The sequence below is a fragment of the Sabethes cyaneus genome, chromosome 3 (assembly GCF_943734655.1).
Source record: "Sabethes cyaneus chromosome 3, idSabCyanKW18_F2, whole genome shotgun sequence".
NCBI classification, from domain to species: domain Eukaryota; kingdom Metazoa; phylum Arthropoda; class Insecta; order Diptera; family Culicidae; genus Sabethes; species Sabethes cyaneus.
This window is the reverse complement of record NC_071355.1, coordinates 57211905-57234332: the sequence shown is the minus strand read 5'-3', so window position 1 is coordinate 57234332 and position 22428 is coordinate 57211905. Positions and strand designations below refer to the sequence as shown.

The following is a 22428-nucleotide window of genomic DNA, read 5'->3' as shown; positions in this document are numbered from 1 at the left end:
GAAGTGATCATCGAAGAACTGCTTCCGCCTGTCGACCACCTCACGCTCGATTAGATACCCTCCCTCGTCGGTACACATGTCAGTTTTCAGTGTGTAGTCCTTACAAGTTCAGTTAACCTTCTCGTAAAACTGGCGCATGTCTTTAGTGCGGAAAAGTTGTTCCAGCTCCTCACGATATCTGTTCTCCTGTTGGCGCTTTTTGCTCCTCAGGATCACGATCAACAGATTCCTTGCGCCTAGTTATCAGTATTTGGTCAAATTCTCCCTACTTTTCACTGTTTTTGGCATTCCCCGTTAGGGTATTAAATGGGGAAGGCAACAAGGAAAATGCGCCCAACATAGCTCTGGTTCTCAGTTCCTAACCTTACAACTGTAGTTATAGTCAACCATTGAACCACACGGCTTTATTTTCCAGTGTTATATTATTTAAAATAATTATTTCTGTAGACTAATCTATCTTCAGAGAGCGAAATAAGGCACTATACCCTTGCCCAATTGCAGCCTAGCTTCTGGTCTAAATGCCATTAGTTCTTCACTGAGGGTCCGAAGTATCACTTAACCTTTATTGGCAAATATACTTCCAACGACTGTAGATAAATCATTATCTTTATGGGAAGTGTTTGGTATGGGCGGTTCACGCTTTCTTCCTTCCCCTTGATTTCAACAAGTTTAATGGAATTAGACATTGTTTCTGGTTCCACTTGATTCCTTGGAATTCTCTCTGCGGTACATGATGATGAAAAATGATTATTTCAAGTAATCGTCCTTTTCCAGGATGCTCTCTCGATCAGATTTAGCTAAAACTTGGTTAAAAGTACGCAAAATACCCTTAAAGTTTACAAACTCAATAAATGATTACAAAATTCAACCAATTTTGGCTACTTACTACCAATAATCGAATTTTTCTCTGTGACAAATAACGTACTTTTAAGTTTTTACTGCCAATTTTTTGGTTAGAAAACTATTTAAAGTCTAAGTTTGTACACTTTAGGGGCATTTTGAATAGTTTTAACTACAGACGGTAGATAATCTACAGACGCGCAAAGAGAAATATTACCAATTCGGCAACACTTTTTTGATTATTTTATTTAAACAGTTTTGGCAACCAGTCAGAATTGGATTAATCTTCCTATAATCAGCAGTAAGTTGCGTGAATCGCGAGGTATGTTCCGTGAAACTTCGTGAATTACGACGCATATGTTGTAAATTGAACAAGCCAATTGAATTTTTTAAAGCTTTTTACTATATATAGTTTCCTTGTGCCTGACTGTAACGCTAGATCCTAGCAAGCCGTTAAATAAAATTTTTTCTAGACTCCAACACGCGTAGTGAAGGTAACAATGATTTCAGCAGTAGGTGGGTGGGTGATTCAAAACGGCAATTTGATACACGCATAATAATCCACACGTCCTTTCCACGTGAAAAATCACGTAAATTTCTCTATAGGAAGTTACGTGACTTTCAGTTGAATATTATTGGAAAACCCAATAACATCTATCTGATTTCCACGTAAATGCACGCATACTAATGCAAACTACGTGGAATTCACGTAAATAGTACGGGAAAAGTTGGATGGAAAACATTCACATAACTTTTCCCGTAATTTCAACGCGAAAATTATTTTGAGTGTAGGTTGCCACATAATGCGATACTGATTCTAACAAGTCCTATAGCTGAACAAAAAAATTTGGTTTTAAAACAATATTTGAAATAAAACCCGTACCGTATGAGATTTATGGAGCATTCTAAACGTGTGATTTAGCACGTGATAATAACGATAGCCTACGACCCTACGATTTAATCAGCCTATAATTGACTGGAGTTCTTGGAGCGTCTTAGTAGAATACGAAACGTGGAAATTAAATAAAAAGAAATCTTATCCAATTTAATTCTACTATGTACATTTTATTCTTGACAGATACGTATTTCACCAACGACTTGCAGGCTTCCTCAGTGTCTGTTTTCGAACATATTTTCGAAAACAGACACTGAGGAAGCCTGCAAGTTGTAGGCGAAATACGTACCGTCAAGAATAAAATATACATAGTAGAATTAAATTGGATAAGTTTTCTTTTTATTTAATTTCTAGGTTCATCCGGAGTTTCTTATGAGAATGGTAGCTAAAACCTTTCGAAAAAAACGCAGTAAGCTGTGACAGAGACCGGTCGAGAAATTTTTTTCGCAGGAAAATTAGTTGAAGTCTTAGAATTTCGTTTTTTTTATTCAAACTAATATGCAAGTGATAATTTGTGCATTTTTCGCGTACAAAATTATGTGCTGTTCTAAGTTGTGTTTGGTTCTAAGATAAGTGAATGAAGAGAAGATCTTTGAGATCTTTGTTATGCTCGTGCTGATGCGGTGCTTGCTGTTCAGTTAGTTTTGGGGTTGACCTTGAAGGAAAATCAAACTCTGCCGAACCCGAGCTCCTGGCAACGACGAACGCCGACAACCACGAAGTCGAAGATTTTTCCCTGCTATATACCTCGTGTTCCTTCCAACCTGACAGCAGATGGCAGCAAATTCACGTACCTCACTGTGCTGATGGAACGGGCAAGAGGACATTTTGCAAATACATGCCGGTGAGGTCGTTTCGTATTTTAATTATTTATCATTACTATGATTTTCTCTATGCTGAATGCAGAATAGCGAATTTTACAATTTTTTAATCTGACTTACCAATTTTCAATGGTGTTAAATTTATTTATTTTATTTTTTTCTTTCGCTAATTTGGTTTTGAACCTATTTGGAATAATTATTAAATTATAACAGAGGCGTATTAATAATCAGTTATATGTATAATTTATTGATTAAGCTTGACTATGAATGCTCTCTTTTCATTTCTTCGTTTACGCTGGTTAGTTCAACAATTATTTTGCTATTTTTATTTCTTATTCTCTTCTAACACTTCGGTAGCTGGTGCGTCTTATCTATTTTCAGAGAGCGAAATAAGGCGCTATAACCTTGGCCTATTGCAGCCTGGCTATGGTCGAAGTGCCATAAGTTCATCCCCGAGGGTCCGGAGTATTATTTAACCTTTACTAGCTGAATACTCCCAACGAACATGAAAACAATAACAATTGAACAGAAACGGTTGGTACGAGACGTCCCCGTTTCTTCCTCCCCTGTTGATTCAGAAATGTATTTATGTATGAATAACTTATTCACACAAGATTCATTTCATAGAATCGTCTTTGCGGCAATGCTTCACAGTTGGCCTGGCCGATTTGACTTTTGTGATATATCTAGGATATTTTACAAATGTCAATACTGACAAGAAAATAGTTTGAAATATTTCTAAGATAAGAAATAATTTTAACTATTTCCAGGAATCCTTTATAGTGGCTGTGATAGTATTAATAAGAAGAATAAGAGAATGGTAGCTAAAACCTTTCAAGAGTCAGCTGTGGAATGATATCTAAATCACACAGATATGATGTAACGTGTTTTCTTAAACAGTCTTATACAGTCTGATGTTTTATCAAGGACAAATTCAAACTTTAATGATAAAAATCAGAGGGGTTGTGTACAAGACACGACCGCATATATAGGTGACGCAGGACTACGTAAGTCTCTTTGTAGTGATAGTAGCATGTATTCATGCTTGTAATCATTCGATTCTTCATGTATACATGCTATATGCAACATATATACATGCTACATGCGTTGTATGTAACATTTATCAAAGTAGTAATATTGCATACGTCCAATTCTCAAAAGATTGTGCATTTGAAAACAATTCAACAAAATCAAGAACACAAACTATTGCTATCCTCCTACCTTACTGAACTAAAGATTGTTTTTATTATCCATGGTTTCCCACGTTGAAGGGATTTTACCAATTCAATCCTATTTTATCAACATCTTTTCAGTACACTTCTAATGAAACGGCAAGCATGCGTATTCATACAGAGTCGTATTATAACTGAACACTACAGCTGTAGCACATTTTTCCAACACAGATATCAAATTCGCCGAGGTTTAATCGTCTCGCAGTAAAGAATTTGCGATCTGTTGGGACAACGAACTTGGGTCATTTTTTCTGGCACACTTCCCTAACACAGACAGACAGGGCTAGGTTCAATCGCGTTCGTAAGGAATCTGTTGGCACGAGGAGGCTTTGTCACTCTCTCTGCACTATGGGCCAGAAATTAAAATTCCGGGACAAAAATATTTGCGGTTAAACAGCATGTCTCAGCTCAATGTGGTCTTTGGCAACTTTTTGAATACAAAATTGATGCATATTTTGAAGGGGTCGTCCAATATTTAAGCGTTACTTTAACAGATAGCTGAATGTGATGTTCTAGAAAATATTTTGCACATGAAAGAGGAATATTTTTGCTGAAAACTGTTTTGCTTTATATGCATTAATTAATAAGATATAACTGATTTTAGGTTAAAAACCGTCTGATGAAAAATCCGAATATCTTAGCCATCTACAAGTATCTGCAATTAGTTTGCATATCAATTTGTTAGGAATTATTAAAGCTATCTGTCCAAATGTGTATTTCAGAGAATACCTGGGAATACCTGGGAATGGTGCGGATTTTTTTCTTCATACATTTTATAACTTAATGTGCTCATATATGTTCATATATGTGCATATGTTCTTCATTCATTCATACTTCATTCATATATGTGCATATGTTCTTCATACATTTTATAACTTAACATTATGCTTCCTAGCGTCAAACAGTCTTCACAGAAAATATGTAATTCAACATACTCAATAACTTTGTAAAACATTTGAAAGAAATAAAATAGTCGTGTGCAAAGTTATTGAGTGTAATTGAGTTTTAAGTGCTCTTTTTTAACACATCATTATATTTCGTAACCTGTAAGAGATAGATAGTTACATTATTCAGCAAAGTTGCTTATTTTAGTATTTTCTACAACTTTTTTTTAAATTATTTAAGAAAAGAAAAGTTTGTATCACCCTAATAGGTGAATTCATGGTCCTAATAGTACAGGAAGATGCGCTATATTTTATTATTTTATTTCTCCGAAGACACCACCCTTGAAAAAATACGCATTTTTCATCAAACGGTTTTTAGCCTAAAATCAGTTATATCTTATTAATTAATGCATATAAAGCAAAACAGTCTTTAGCAAAAATATTCCTCTTTTATGTGCAACATGTTATCTAGAACAACACATTGAGCTGTCTGTTGAAATAAACATGTTACAAGAAGAAATGTGATTTGAGGGGTCGTTTATAAACAAAGGTCTATTGCTGAAAATGGGTAAAAGGTAGAAGTTTCATATCTTCAAAAAAAATACTTAAAATTGGTTTATTTTTAATATTTTGAAACCAAAAAGATGAAAAAAAATTTACTCAAAAAGTTATTACTTAAATTGCTGTTAAAGTAACACGTAAATATTGGACGACCCCTTCAAAAGATGCATCATTTTTTCATTCAAAAAGTTGCCGAAGACCACATTGAGCTGAGACACACCGTTTAACCGCAAATATATTTGTCCCGAAATTTTAATTTCTGGCCCATAGTGCTCTGGCGTACTTCCCAAGCAAGAACATCAAAATGGTCTAGGTTGAACCGCAATGTTAAGAAATCTTGTTTAAATGAGGAAACTTTGTCACTTGTTTTGGCTTACTTCCCAAGCACAGATATCAAATTGGTATAGGTTTAGATCATCGTAAAGAATCTTCCAACCAATCACAAAGCGAGAATACTGGTAAAACATAGGTTCATTATTTTCAATTTTTCAATAGTTCAACATCAAGAATCGACACTTTTCTTTATTTGGGTCAATTCTTAGAAGATTTTCCAATCGATTGGTGTAAGAATATTGAAAATCGATCGGAAAACCGCTGAGCTATTAGCGCTCAAAACCTTTCATTTTTCGTGACGCTCGCATTTTTCAATTTTTTGGAATGAAACCCTATCTGAAAACTTGCCGTAAGACGTAGTCCTACGTCAAAAAATCATCAAAAAGTGGTTTATGTGGAACGTGTTGTTCCATGATTTTGTTGCTGAGTTGATTTACGAACGCGACCTGAAATATCTCAATATAAAGTAACATAAATATTGAAGTCCGCAAATTTAGGTTCTAACTTTAAGAATTCAGTAGAAGTAGCTTTAGATATTTACTGTAAAGTATTTTAAAAGTAATCTAATTTTTTAAGAGACTGGGTCACTAAAAAGCCGTCGAAATATCCAATATCCAAAGATTTTGTATTGCATTGACTAGATTTCACTAATTAAAGAGTTTGTCCGGTTTACTAAAACGAAGGATGTTTTTGTAGTTGTGGTCCAACGCGTGACAGCGTATTAGACAGCAAACGTCTACCCGGTATAATGCAATATTTTTCTGCAATCATAGTTTTGGCGAGACCGAATCTAAATTTTGTCTCGGTTCTAAAGTTGAGTACTTTTTCAAAATGTTGTCTTTCGAGCAGCACGTTCCTCACAATTGGTAGATTTTTACTCTTTTACCTAAGCGCCGTTTGCATCGTTTGTAGATAACACGTATTTAAATTGATATAAGGTTGCCAATCTTAAAGCTGGTTCATTTATAAATTTTACGTGCTATTGAATTGTCAACCATATTACATTTTCAAAGGTTTTGGTATCGTGGCTAGCCACGACGGGTCAACCTAGTTATATGACATATTGAGGGTAACTAATCCATATGTTGATAGTAAATCAATAGTTTAAGTTTTAATATTTCAGGTAGATTACAAAACTTAATCTTCCCTGCCTATATGAAACACAAGTTTGTTTACTTTGCTCATTTGGAGCCTCGATTTGACGGTTCGATTGGTTTTTATGCCTCGATTTGACGGTACGATTCGGTGTTTTATGTCACGCTCTATGCGCGTCTTTATACTTTATCTACCGTCTGTAGTTTTAACCAAGTTTTAGCTAAGTCTATGCACATGTAAACCTATTTATATGTAAACTAATTTAAGAGTGTCGCCCATTTCGTAGTCAACTATTTAAGCTGGCACCACTGCATATCCAAGCTCATTACCTTGTTTACGCACATCAACAAACGCGAATGCAATCGAAACGAATTGAAGGTTTTCCCATCATTTCTAGTGAACACTTTAGGCAAAATCATTATAATATCTTTCTAAATAACTACTCAGGCGGTAAGTCAAAGTTTTATTCGCATTAATTTACCTTTCGCTAGTGCTCCGGCAAGTGCAAGGGCAAAAAAAAACTGAAAAATCGACGGCGAAAAAGTGAAAATATAGTAGTGAATTTTAATTGTGAACTTATCTTAATACTTAGTGAAATTTCTTACCCAAGTAGAATCTATAGAATGCATTGTTTAGTGTTTTGAGTTGTCAAATTTTCTTAGCGCTAGCAGCTTGTTAAACCAATTTTTGTTTTATGTAATGGTTTCCTGAGGCTGTATGAACATGTGGGTAAACGGACATGGGAAGGGGAGGGAGTTATTGGGTGCCATGCTGACTGCCATAAATGTACTCTGGCGACCTTGTCGTTAATGTTGGAAACAATATTCAAGACAATACATGTTAATTGAAGCACATTGTTTGTCAAAATATTTAGTCTTCAGTCTTAAATGCCTCAACCGACTTCATTCGGTTGTCTGTCTGTTGGCAATTTTTCACTTCTGTCGCTTTGATTAGCCGTGCAAATAAAGCTTTATCGGCTTTTGACTTTCCTCTTTGGGAAACGACAAAATAAATATCAATACTTTTTCCTCCGTCAGCGTCCCAGCCACTCCAGAATGTACGGGGTTGTGTTGACTTTTCCCTCCACACTCTTGCCAAACTTTGATTTGATTAAATTTAAACACTGAACGCATTTTGATTTTGGGACGAATGGAACACACCGAACGATGAGCCAACCAGCCATCCCTCTCTCCATTGATATTTGCACTGACGCTACCGAATAAATAAATTATAATAAAAATATACAATCAGTGCCTCCACCCTTTCTATTCCAACTTCATAACATGCTGATGTAGCAAAAAGTTAGCTTGTGTCAGAAGTGGGATTCGAACCCACGCCTTCAGAGAAGACTACGACCTGAACGTAGCGCCTTAGACCACTCGGCCATCCTGACCGCTCGGACACTTCCGTAACAAAAAACCAATATTAGCGTAGCTTCTCTACAAGAAGTGTGTAGCTTCTATCGTTTACCAACCATATTTACACAGACGCGACGAAAATCCAATTAAACCACACACATTCTTCCGACCGATTTCCATCTTTTCGTGGTCTACTCACAGGCAAAGTTACGGCTCCTCTGTAAGCCAAATGTGTGGGATTCTTCTGTAGAACCAACAATTTTATGGAGGAATCTACGTATGTATATATGCAGACGCACGCACATACTTACTCGGTGCTGCTGCCTGCTGCTGCTGTGGTCAATTTTGCATCGTCGAACTGATGCTTGCTGTGGGGGAATTGGCTATGGACCGAAGCAGCGAAAGCAAAGTAAAAAAAAAGTTTATTTTTAAAGCGCTTAACTCACACTCCCGTACCCATCATAGATCGTTGGGATAGGGCAAATACATGTTGCCGTTCTAAAAATAAAGTTCTCATTGAAGGCCGGTGTGGAATTAATCTGACTACCTAGCTAGAGATGCAGTAAGTGGGTATCTTGATCGTTTAATTCCCTCTACACTCACTGTAAGATATCCTTGGCATCTTCTATCAAGTTCACTGCGAGCGGATGGATGGATGCACTGCCTGTGCCTGATACGTCCGACTCTGCTGCTGCTGCCTGCTATTCGGCAATGCGGGTATGTACTCTAACAACGTTTCATCCACGAACCAGAACAGCGCTTTGTTTACATATGGCTGTCCTCAGCCGTGGCGGGACGGATGGCATTCGTTCTGCTGGTGTGTGGGGACATTTTTATGCTTATACTCGTTCCTTGTATTCCGAGAAATTTCAAATAAAAGGATTCATTCATTCTGATGGGTTGTGGTAATAAAAGCGTGCAAGAGGACCTCTTTCCATACTGTGTGAGCACTCTGCTGCTGCTGCTGCTGCGGGTGTGTTGTTATTTTTATGGCTTTTTATACGTCTTTTTTTTTTTGTTTGTTTGTTTCGGGACCGAGCAAAGCCGTGCAGCGAAGACAAATGGGGCACGGACCATTTTAAATGTTTGAGACTAATCTCGCCCTGCTGATGATTATGGTCTGGATTACCGAGGATTTCCGCGGCAAAAGGAGAAGTCGTCGCCACGTTTTTTTCTGCTGCTCTCGTATTTTTCCATGAATTTAAGCTCCGACACCGTCGGACGTGAGTGAATTAGTTTATTTTATTGTCAAAGGGTTCCTTGTTTGGATTGGACCTTTTTTCCTGTTTTTTTTTTATTAAATCCTGAATTCGAAAGTCATTTGAAGATCGAGGAAAACTCATTAAGATTTTGCCCTCTCATTTGAAAGTTGAAAAAGTTTTGCACTAATTGACCCAGAAAATCTACATTATAAAAAGCTAAAACATTGTCTATTACGGTTTTTACATAATTGAAGCGGTCTCACTGCAGTGAGATTAATTGTCAAATAATTTTTCTTAATTTGCCGTAGAGGAACTGCTTGAATTTTGACGTAGGACTATATTTTTCTGTAAGGTAGCTGGTACAGATGGATTTCGAATTTGGCAACAAATGCGTGTCGCCTATGTTGCCAAAATCGAAACCGTGCCAAAATCGAGACCCTTTTTTGATATGAAAAAATTGAATGTAAATGTGTTAGAAATTGAGTAAATATTACTAATCAACGATTGCAATAAATTTATGCTTGAAAAGTCCGCCAAGAGCTTTCCGTACGATTAAAAACAGTTTTTCGAAACTTGCATTAAATGAAAAATATGGGAAGTTGTTACACAAACCTCAGATTCAAAAAATTCTCCTAAAAGCTGTATCATTCCCAATGCTCTGAAATTTTGGAATATTGTTATTTAGTCTGTCTACTTTCATAGAAAAATACTATTTCATGAAAAACGTCAACTCCATTTTGGGTGTTTTGTCCCAGCATTTTCCACTGTGCGACGTGTCCGGCCCACCGTAGCCTGCTAACTTTCGCTAGATGTACGATGGGAGTCTCCCCAAGCAGTGCCCGTAGCTCGTGATTCATACGCCTCCGCCACTCTCCGCTTTCAGTTTGTACTCCGCCAAATATCGTCCGCAGCACTTTCTGCTCAAACACGGCAAGGGCGCGTGTGTCCTCCGTAAGCAGCGTCACGGCTTCAAGTCCATAAAGAACTACCGGTCTAATAATGGTTTTGTACATTGTTAGCTTCGTGCGGCGGCGTATGCTTCCTGATCGTAGCGTTTTACGAAGGGCAAAGTAGGCCCGATTTCCCGCTTGGATGCGCCGCTGGATCTCCTTACTAGTGTTGTTGTCCGCGGTCACCAGCGATCCCAAATACACGAACTCCTCTACCACTTCTAGTTCGTCGCCGTCAACGGTTACCGTCCGTGGGAGGCGCGCGTTTGTTTCCTTTAAGCCTCTTCCTTTCATGTATTTGGTCTTCGACGCATTTATTTTTAGCCCAATTCTCCTAGACTCCGCTATCAATCTGGCGTAGATTGCCTCCGCCGTCGCAAAGTTCCTGGCAATGATATCGAAGTCATCTGCAAAGCCTAGTGGTTGGCTACTCTTGGTAAAAATCGTGCCTCTCGTTTCGTTGCCCGCTCGTCGGATCACCCGCTCAAGAGCGATGTTGAACAGCATGCTGATAAACCGTCACCTTGTCTCAACCCTCGCCACGTCTCGAAGGAACTCGAGAGTGTCCCAGAGATGCGTACGAAACACATCACTCGATCCAATGTAGCTCTGATCAGTCGCGTCAGTTTGTCCGGAAAACCGTATTCGTGCATTATCTGCCATAGCCGCGGAATCTGCCATAGTGCAGAGGACTCCGCATGCCCGAACTTGTGCAGATACTGTCTAAAACAACCATGCCCTGACAGAATCTGTGTCAGGTGGAAGTTGACTTCGTTAAGTCAGTGTGTCCACCGGCCTTTTGTGGAATCAGACCATGTCCGCTGCCATGTGGTCATCGAGGCCGATCTTGTGGTACTCCGTATGCCTCGAGTTCCACGTTGGTTGAAGCACTCAACGTCCTCGCTGATGATTATGCCAATGGGCATCATACCCGCTAAGACGCAGATTGCGTCATATGAAACTGTGCATTACGCACTCGCCACTCTCAAGCACATGAGACGATAGGTACTTTCCAGCTTACCTAGGTAACTTTTGGTTCCTAACGCCGATGACCACCCCGGCCCGCCATAGCTACGTAAGGACTGGACCACGTTGGCTAATAGCCTTCGTTTGCTGCCATATACCGCAACGCTATTAGACATCATACGAGACAATGCCGAAATAGCTGTGGAAGCCTTCTTGCAGGCATAGTCGACGTGGCTCCCGAACTTGAGCTTGTCGTCGACCATGACTCCCAGGAGTTTTAAGGACCTTGCTTTATGGCCAGCACTGCCACATCTCCTGCACAATTGGCTCGTATCTGGCCCCTCACAGTTCCAGGCCTTATGCCCGTGCTAGAAGCACCGGAAGCAAGCCTCCGACTGTACCGACTGGCATACCGATTACCCCACTTTTAGCCTAGCAGCTTTGAGGGCTTCGTTTTCGTTCGCCAGTGGAAGTTGTATGGTGGCTACATAGGTGCCGACCGGACCCTTGCGCAGGCGAACCGTCTCGGTTGCCACCACCACTCCACTTTGCTCGTAGAAAACCTGTACGACCTAGCACATTTATTTATTTATTTATTTATTTACTATTTGATGGGGCTTTCAACCGTTGGTTGGTTCGCCCCAACTACGACCTCGCACAGATAAATACGTCTGAAACGAAGTACATACTGGTGGGCGGGATCGAGCGCGATAGGGTCCGCTTGGGCAATACCATGGTAATCGGGATGAGTTTGAGTTCATATACCTTGACTCACTGGCAACAGAGGACAACTATACCAGCCATGAGATTAAAAGGCGTATTATCAGCGAAAGTCTTGTCTACTACGGACTTCACAAACACCTGCGGTGAAACGAACTGAGCTTTCGTACAAAGTGCACACTGCTAGAAGAGGACCTACGAGCACTCGGAGTTTTCGAACGACTAGTGCTATAAACCATTTCCAGTGGCGTGCAAGAGAACGGTGTATAGAGACGAAGAATGAACCACAAACTCGCGCGTATGTACGGTGACCCCATCATTTATAAAGTTGCTAAAGCTGGGCGGATACGATGGGTAGGGCATGTTGCTAGAATGCCGGACAACTATCCTGTAAAAATGGTTTTCGCATCAAATCCGGAAGAAACAAGACGAAGAGGAGCACAGCAAGCGAAGTGCTAAGACCAGGCGGAGCGAGATCTGGCGAGCACTAGGTGCCCGCGTAACTGGAGACCAGCTACCGTGGACCGAATTAGATGGAGGACGTTACGCAGGCTTTGGCATCCCAAGTAACAATTCTAAAGCCACTTGGGCTTACATGAATTTTATAAAGGTTTCATTGCGGTATTAATCATTACCTCTGAGTTTATTGTGGTATTGCGCAATACCATGAGGATACGAGTCTAAACACGCTTACAGCTAGCTAGAAAACCATAATAAAACTGTTAATAAAACAAATTTATTGTGGTTACTTATATTACCACGTTAAAACTTGTTGGCTGCTCCACATCTCTTATAAGCTTACCATAAGTGCGGCGTTTTTATGCGAAGTCTTATTGCCATATTCTAGTATTTTGTTTAGCTCGCAAACAAAAATTCATCAAAGCAAAGTGTTTTGCAGAAAGAAAGTTATTATGAATCAGTTTTCCTGTCAGAGGAAGCAACTAAAATGATTTTGCTAGAAATTGAGATTGACTAACTGAATATTTTCGATTTGTTAAAACAACCAGTCTTCGAAAATTGCAAAATTTCAATGGCGCACTAATTTTATCGACCTATCATATCAATATGCACGATGAAATTAAATGCGCACATGCTGCAAACCAACGAAATTGCTTAAAATTTAATAAATATTCTATGGGATATTTTATTCTGATCGCTATAAACCAAATCGTTCAGAACGATCTGTCAATAAGATTTAAACTTTTCTGCTCACGGATATATTTTCAAGTAGACAGACCTGGCGAACTTATTTAGCTTTTGCCAGAAAAGCGAAAAGCGGAAAGCTTTTTTAAATTATGGCGATGGCTGTCAAGCAGCGAAAGCTTAACCGGTTTTATTGCTGCTTTCAGCAGAGTGTTGAGCTTATAACCTGATTCTTATAGTGGTTATGAAAACATTCTGAGGAGTGGGCCAATTGGTCAGAAAGCAGTTTTATAGCGGTTATCAGAAAGTTCTGGTGGAGCTCATAGTTTTATTAGCGGTTTTATGGAATTGGTCATGAAAACCACTATACGAACGTAATAAAACTTGGAATTGTTACTTGGAAGAACTGACACCAACCAAGTAATTAAGTAAATTCGAAAAACATTCACTAAAGGCTATTTCCCTGATACTACAAAACTGTAGACAGCGAGCTTGGTAAACGTAAATACACAGTGATTTATATCTTTTCTCCTCCGCTAGGTTCACGATAAAACGTTTAGTTTTGCTTTGTTGAAAGGCAGAAGAAGAAGTTAGTTCGTTTATGTAATCTACATACTTACAAATTTCTTCTATGTTATAGGATCACAACATCTATTTGGATACATTTTTTGTGTTAACTTTTTCAACCAGCAACTCTACGTTATTTATTGAGTGTTGACTATGCATAGCGCTGGAAGCCTCGCAGATCTATATCGCTATTTCAAGACCAGTCACTGAAACTGCATGGCTGAACAGCTTGATTTAAAACTTGACGGATAATATATCAAAACAGAACTAGCATTAAATCTATCAAAATAAGGTAATAGTTACTAAACCACAAGCTAGACAGTCTGGAGCCATGATCCCAGATTTGAAGCAGGGCGAATTGTGTTCCATCATTTGAAATATTTAAAGAGTTGAATTCATAGATTGTAGATTTAGATAATATATCGAATTGTTGCATACATTTGGACGTAATACGCCAAGCTTTTTATTCTGACCAATTCCAAGTGAAATGAGTAAACTATTCAACTTGAGTTTCTCTATTTTAAATGAAGATTTCAACATGTTTCATTGAAGGAAATCATACTTTTTCCACAGATCAATTGACCGTAATGACACAAGCTATACAATAAGGGATAATCCTTTAAATGAATTGAAATTTAATAAACAACGTAATTTCCAGATAAATTACAAAAACTATTTACGATACTTCGTTCAGGCTCACAATCTCTCGGACTTCTTTTAAAACAATTTTCGACAACACCTTAGCTCTACTTACCGTTTAAAACAACGTTCCAATTTTCTTCGAATTAAGTTAATTCAGACAGACGACGTCTAAAGCAATAGGGCCCGTTCCTATAAAGTTCCTCGGAAAGACAATCTCAGAATGGGTTGTTCCGTAACACAACTGCAGCTACAATCATGTGACCACAGGCTAAGAATGTCACCTACTTCTTATCCCTCCCAACAGAATATATTCAACCAATAACCCTTCCAAAAAACCGCAAACTGCACCAAATAAAACACCCTTCGGTTTGCGGTGGTATACATTCCTACGTAGAAAGCACCACGAAAGAAAGCAAATTTCTTAATTAGAACTCTTTAACGAACTGAACGGACCTCCGGTCTTCCAAACGGTGCGATGTCGTGTCCGCTGCGCCGGAAGGATATTTAACCTTGCCGACCAGAGCGCTTCCCGACGTAGCCGGTAATGTGGTTTCCGGAGCCTTCGGAAAGTTTTAGCACCTTATTTTTCTTTGCGTGGTTTCCGCTTCCATTGCCATTGGGTGTTGGCTGTTGGCGAAAAAACTCCTATCTTAGGAGGTGGCATGATTTCAATTTACCAAATTAACTTCCGGTACCGAACAAAGCGAAGGGATTGATGCTGCCTCCCACCTTTCTCGCTCACTCCCCCAAGGCAAATATCATCAGAAGAATTCATTTTTCAGCAGTTTTGCGCTTGTATTGTATAAATGTTTTTCGATAGAAACATTTGCTGTAAGCCTAGCAATTCGTAAACTCAGCTTCTTTTGTGCTGTCTACGGCGGCTTTTCAGTAAGGATCAATTCACGGCAGGCTGATGATGGGTCTGTGGGCCTCCTTCCTTTCTTTCAGCTAAGTCTGCGATACAAATCTCGGGCAGCTAACGGGTATGCATTCAAGCGGATTCATTAATTATGTTTCTGCGCCGCACTTTATCAAAATTTGAAGAATGTCCTCTTCATTGAAGAGAATGATCCTCGCTTTTAAAAGTGAGACGCAGCTGTTTGTTCCGTTGGCATCGTGCCGCCTTAGGGTAGGGAAAAACGTAACTGTTCGGGTTCCCATGGCTCATGGCGCTGCGCTGGCTTGAGGATGTACACTGCCAAGCAGTCTAGCGTAACGAGGATGCTGGAGGTGTAACCGAGTTATGTAGGAGAGCGAGAGAGAGTTGATGAATGAAGTAAGCCAACTTTTCACTACCCGGGCAGCTGCTTGGGTAAATCGCTGCAGCGGATTACTTTTCATGTTTTCAAATCGTTCGGTTCAGACAATGAATCTAGGAATGCTGTACTGCAAACGCACGACTATAATAGCGCAGATAAACCTTTTAAATAAAAAATCGTAATCCTTTTCTACACGCAATTAAAACTGTTACCAGCACGATTTGAGCGTTTTACTTAAGTTTCAATCGTGAAAAATAACCCTATTCTTGCTTTTCATATACACGTTATTATTTTTCATGTGAAACCCTGCCACAAAAGAGACAAAATTGAAAAAAAAGTTTTTTAAGCCGAGTTTTGGTCATTACATTGTTTGAAATTGTAGAGAGATTTGTTTGACCAACGATACTAATTTTGGTTTTAGTGATGGCGTTTTGGTCATCGGGTTACTAGTAAACTAGTTTATTTGCTGTCTAGGCCAACGTTTCAAGGACTTTATTTCCTCATCATCAGGGCAAAAACATATTAAACTAATTCTTGTCAAGTTTGTTGGGGTGGGTTTTTTCTGCTATTGGTCGAACTACAACAGTCATTCCTGTACACAACACAGTACTGTGTTGTGTACAGGAATGACTGTTGTAGTTCGACCAATAGCAGAAAAAACCCACCCCAACAAACTTGACAAGAATTAGTTTAATATGTTTTTGCCCTGATGATGAGGAAATAAAGTCCTTGAAACGTTGGCCTAGACAGCAAATAAACTAGTTTACTAGTAACCCGATGACCAAAACGCCATCACTAAAACCAAAACATTGTTTGAAATTGATCAGGCATTTTTCAAATTTTGTATACTTGTATAAATTAGCACATGTCGACCAAATTTTTTACAACTCAAAAATAATGTTGCCAATCGAGCGAGAAGCAAATGATGCCCACTCTTATCTGACTTCCGCATATAACATAGTTTCTGCTACCTGCACGCTCGCGTGCACAGCCTCGTAGCGTCTTTCTACACAGTCCGCTCATGAAACCAAAAGACCGTGGGCAGCCAACATCCCGCGGGCGGTACACTTCATAAAATTCTGGTCTTCGGGTGAAATCCGTGTAATTATTTTGAAAACTTCCCGTGTAGGGAGTTAATCGCACTGGACATATAATTTTTAACTGTCATCCTAATGACTGTATCGCTTCATAGACTCTCCCGAAGAGTTACTATTTTAACCGGATGTATAAATTTGTCAGCTTCTTCTTGTTTGATCATTGACCAGTGTAATGGGTCCTCTCGTCTCAATCTGTTTAATTAATTAAATTCTTCCGACAGTTTAAAACAATGCCACCCCCTACTGCTGCATAATTCATCAATCTAAATATCAAGCCTTTTAATTTGGCCGTCACTTTGACAGACTTCCGTTTCCGTTCCCAACAATACCCCAATACAAATTTGCAAGAAAGACTTTCTTCTTCTCCTCATAAATATCCATGGAGAATAATTCCAAGCAGGCAACTTTTGCACAGTTATTCTTTAATTTCACGCTTCACAGGGACCTGGTGGCTGCTGACATGGCCAATGTGTCACCGGTTTGATGATAATGTAAATTGAACGTTCGTTCCCAAGAAAAAAAAGTCACTTTGTTTCGTATTAAAAACACATGTAAAGCCATTTTCCTCCTGGCGCCGGCTGGAAACGGTGAAGTGAAGAGTTACCCTTGGCTCCACACATAAATATGCGTACTTTTAAAGAGCGATAGAGTCTTCTACAAAACCGGTATGCTCCCTCCACGACATTGACACAGCGAAAGGAAAAAGTGAAAATCTCTTTCAATTTACTTTCAATATCCTGAGCACAGACCGACTTGCCGGGAGCTTCAGAGCGGAAAAGGATCTTCCACTCACTCACTATACCTTTACTGGTGTGGCTCAGGCAGGCGGCAGCGTCCGTGTGTGCGTCTTTACGCCGCCGATGGATGCTACCATCTCCGCCCATTCTCGTCGCTCCCTGTCCCCCTTGTTCCTTGTTCGGCACCATACCGACCGAGCATTCCGGCATCGTTCATCACATCAATGGGCTATCCTGGCCTGGCACGGGCTCTTCACTTCAGTTCACTTAAATCTACTTGGGTTGTTTGCAATACTTTTTCATTCAGGCGAACAGAATCGTCGGAGATACGGGAATGTAATATGTTTTCCTTCGGTCCTGGCGCGATGCTACTAGGTGCTGTTTGTGTTCATAAAACGATTGGAATATAATTTCATCTATATGGTTGAATGAAATAAGCCTCGGTCGAGAGGGGAGGGAACTTGAATTTGAAGGTCTTCAGGAGCGGATTTGTTCTCCGGGGAGAATGATGAATACGGTCGAAAGGAATATATAAGATAAGTCTTCTTTTGAACGGAACTCAACATATTATTAGACAGGGCGTATGAATAAATCAGTTTACCTTGCTCTATTTGGAGTACAAAGAAGACAGAACTGAGTGAAAGCTTCATTTGGACCATCCCGAAATGTACGGTAAAAAAATCTTATAAAATTTCATAGACTTTTCAAGATGAGTCACCCGCCATGCACCATTATCGGTTGAACTTTCATTTCCAAGAGGGTCTACTGTCTACTGTAAGTAATTTTAGCTAGTATTAGGTACATAATAATACAGTAAACTCTCGGAAAAGTTAATCGATTGGGGAATGGGTCGATTAACTTTTCCGAAATATTAACTTTTCCGAGTAGTTCTAAAAATCATTGAAAATGATAAATACAGAAGCGAAAAATACACTCTGGGATATAGGATACACATTTTTATATATTTTGAATATGTAATGAAAAGAAATATGTATCAAGATCTTTATGAAATAATATTTAGTTCCTTTCAGTAAGTTTAAAATAGTCGGTTACACTAGTTTACTTTTGTTTTTTTTTTCGTAGTGTTCGACTACGTTTTGATAATGTTCGCGTTTATTTTTAGTTTCTTGCTGTTCCTTCTTTTGCATTTAAAATTCAATCTGAGTTTGCGCTTTTCCAGTATGTTATCAATAATCCTGAAGTAACTATGTGTAACTAGCAAATAGTTCAATACGATATTGTTGCAATTATCCGGTACAAGAGTTTAATTTAATCCCAGTTATGATGCGACTCTGTATGACTCTGTATGACTGTGGAAAGGCGACAATAAATCGAAAAATGAGAAATAAAGATAAAAGGTAAACACACGTGTGTTAACCAATAAATCAAAACTCTCAGAAAAGTTAAGGTAAAAATTAACTTTTTAGAGCGTTGCATGAGAGCTGATATTCGCTTAACTTTTCTGAACAATTAACTTTTTAGAGAGTTAACTTTTCCGAGAGTCTACTGTACCGAGAAATGTTGTCTCAAGAAATTGCGCCATAGTTTCATCAGATTAACAACTGAGAAAATATAGCTCTGAAATTTATGAAAACAATATAAATTCATGTATTCATCACAAGATGGCAAACCTAGAGAAAATTTGAAATTTCTTTCTAGGTATTATACAGGCTTAATTCAAAAAGATAAACAAAAATTCCTAATTCAATTGACTCATTACTGCAAGTTTTCCGCGTTATCCTGATTTTGAAAAAATATTTCTTAGCAGAATCTTGTACATGGATAAAAGAAATTACCGCTAAAGTGCATACTAGGTATATACATATAATACGCGATCGATCAAAGGTTACAAACCCAGTGAGAAGTTGGGGATACAGTACCTGCAAATAAAAAAAAATCAACTTGTAATTACTAAATCAATGATATATTCAACAGATATGCTTATTTCGATTATCGCTCATGATCTTTTTTGAAATTTACGGTGGAATTCCACTTTGTTAATGAAATGGAACATTTTTTTCATTTGCTCGTAAATAACGCAATTATTGCTTAACTCACGTTTTTCTGTAACTGGACATATTGTACAGGGTTTTAAATCATTTATTTGCCGGTTATTTGATTGCGTTGAACATCATTGAAAACGTGTAGAAGCTTCAAAGCAACTTACAAAATTCTGCCTGAAATTGCTACCATTGATGAGTAAGGTAACCTATCTGTTTTGAGCCCCATCAGCAGTTGTACATAATTTGGATATTTCCATTTGATTTTGCTGTAAGTGTTCAAATTACGTACAGCTGCAGAGGGAGTCCAAAATACGTTGGTTACCCTACTCATCAATACATTTCAATACATATTTCTATTTCAATACATTTATTAATTTATTATATACTAGCTGACCCGACAAACTTCGTATTGCCACAAATTAACCTGTGTTGTACATAAATCATGAATCTCGGATGATCTTTGTCACAATCTCGAGTTTTGCAAGCCCCCCAGTGGGCGGCGCTTCCGACGGCGGGTCACCGGCAACACTCGCGACCGTCTCGTCCTGAATGATCTAGTGTTACTATAGATAGTTTTTGTGGTCTTGTATTGACTAATGTTTTATGGAAGAGTCTCGAATTTCTCGAGTTTGATTAGTTTTTGAGTTTCGCAAAAATTTCTGTTTTATTTGTATGAGAGTCCATATCCCCCTACCACAGGGGTGAGAGGTCTCTAACTATCGTAAAATAAATTCAAGACTCCAAAATCTCCCACATGCCAAATTTGGTTCCATTTGCTTGATTAGTTCTCAAGTTATAAGGAAATTTGAATTTCATTTGTATGGGAGCTCCCCTCTTAAAAGGGGAAGGGGTCGTAATTCACCATAGAAAAAAATTCTGCCATCTAAAACTCCCACATGCCAAATTTGGTTCCATTTGATTGATTAGTTCTCGAGATAAGAGGAAATTTGCATTTCATTTGTATAGAAGCCCCCCCCCCCCCTCTTAAAGTGGGGAAATCAATAGAAAATATACCATAGAAAATATTCTTGCCTACAAAAACACCCACATGATAAATTTGGTTCCATTTGCTTGATTAGTTCTAGAGCTATGAGGAAATTTGTATTTCGTTTGTATGAGAGCCCCCTCTTAAGAAGGTAAGGGGTTCTAATTTATCATAGAAAAAATGGTTGCCTCTAAAAACACCCACATGCCAAATATGGTTCCATTTGCTTGATTAGTTCTCGAATTATGAGGAAATTTGTATTTTATTTGTGTAGAAGCACCCCCTCTTAAAGTTGGCAGGGGTCCTAATTCACCATAGAAAATATTTTTGCCTCCAGAAACCTCCACATGCCAAATTTGGTTCTATTTGCTTGATTAGTTCTCCAGTTATGAGCAAATTTGTATTTCATTTGTACAGGAGCCCCCCCTCCTAAAGTGAGGAGGGGTCCCAGTTCATCATAGAAAAAATTTTTGTCTCCAAAAATACCCACGTGTCAAATTTGGTTCCATTTGCTTGATTAGTTCTCGAGTTAAGAGGAAATTTGTATTTCGTTTGTATAGGAGCCCCCCCTCTTAAAGTGAGTAGTGGTCCTTATTCACCATAGAAAATATTCTTGCCCTCGAAAACTTTCACGTGCCAAATTTTGTTCCATTTGCTTGATTAGTTCTTCAGTTATGAGGAAATTTGTATTTCATGTGTATAGGATCCCCCCTCCTAAAACGGGGAGGGGTCCCAATTCATCATAGAAAAAATTTTTGTCTCCAAAAACACCCACATGCCAAATTTGGTTCCATTTGCTTAATTACTTCTCGAGATATGAGGAAAATTGTGTTTCTTTGGTACAGGAGCCCCCCCTCTTAAAGTGGGAAGGGGTCCTAATTCACTATAGAAAATATTCTTGCCCTCGAAAACCTTCACATGCCAAATTTGGTTCCATTTGCTTGATTAGTTCTCGAGTTATGAGGAAATTTGTATGGAAGCCCCCACTTTTAAAGAGGAGAGGAGTTATAATTCCCCTTATATAGAGGGGAGGGATCTCAGTTTACCATAGAATAAATTCTTGTCACCGAAAACACCCACATGCCAAATTGTGTTCTATTTCCTTGATTAGTTGTCGAGTTATGCAGAAATTTGTGTTTCATTTGTATGGGAGCCCCCCCCTCTTAGTGGGAGGAGGCGTTTCTAACCATCACTAAAACCTTTTCTGGCCCCAAAAAACCTCTACATGCATATTTTCATGCCGATTGGTTCAGTAGTTTTCGATTCTATAAGGAACATACGGACAGACAGACAGACAGACAGACAGACAGACAGACAGACAGACAGAAATCCTTCTTTATAGGTATAGATTTGGTCGGCCGTCAACACTACTAGGGCTATATGTATATTTCAATACATAAATTTTTGTGGAATGTATAATCCCCCAGGGACAGGATTGTGAGAAACAAAAGATAAAGAGAGAATACTAAGGGTCCTTGGCATAGGGATAAATAACTAATTACTAACTAATAGGAAGAAATACCTGCTTCCCTGTTTCTCTGTTCTCTGACTTTCCTGTTTTCTGACTCTTCTGTTTTCTCAGTTTTCTGCCTTCTCTGTTTTCTGACTTCCCTGTTTTCTCTATTTTCTGACTTTTCTGTTTTCTCAATTTTTTGACCTCCCTGTTTTCCAACTTTACTGTTTTTCAGTTTTCTCTATTTTCTGACTTCCCTGTTTTCTGCCTTCCCTGTTATTTAACTTTACTATTTTTCAGTTTTCTCTATTTTCTGACTTCTCTCTTTTCTCAGTTTTCTGACTTTCCAGTTTTCTCAGTATTCTCGGTTTTGTAACTTCCCTGATTTCTCTGTTGTTTCGGTTTTCTGACTTTCCTGTTTTCTCAGTTTTCGCTGCTTTCTGACTTCCCAGTTTTTTCTGACTTTCCTGTTTTCTCAGTTTTCAAACTTTCCAGTTGTCTCTGTTTTCTGGTTTTCTGTTTCCTCAGTTTTCTCTGTTTTCTAAATATAATATAAGATCTCTGTTTTCTGACTTTCCTGTTTTCTAACTTTACTGTTTTTAGTTTTCTCTATTTTCTGACTTCTCTGTTTTCTCAGTTTTCTGACTTCGCTGTTTTCTCAGTTTTCTAGCTTTCTTGTTTTCTC

The 22428-nt window shown here is 38.6% G+C and overlaps 1 non-coding gene across 1 annotated transcript; it reads right to left on the bottom strand.

Moving 5' to 3' along the window:
• Nucleotides 1–7971: 7971 nt before the first annotated feature.
• On the bottom strand, nt 7972–8054 carry Trnal-cag (transfer RNA leucine (anticodon CAG)). Its single transcript has one exon. It is a non-coding gene; the product is annotated as a tRNA-Leu (tRNA).
• Nucleotides 8055–22428: the final 14374 nt, after the last annotated feature.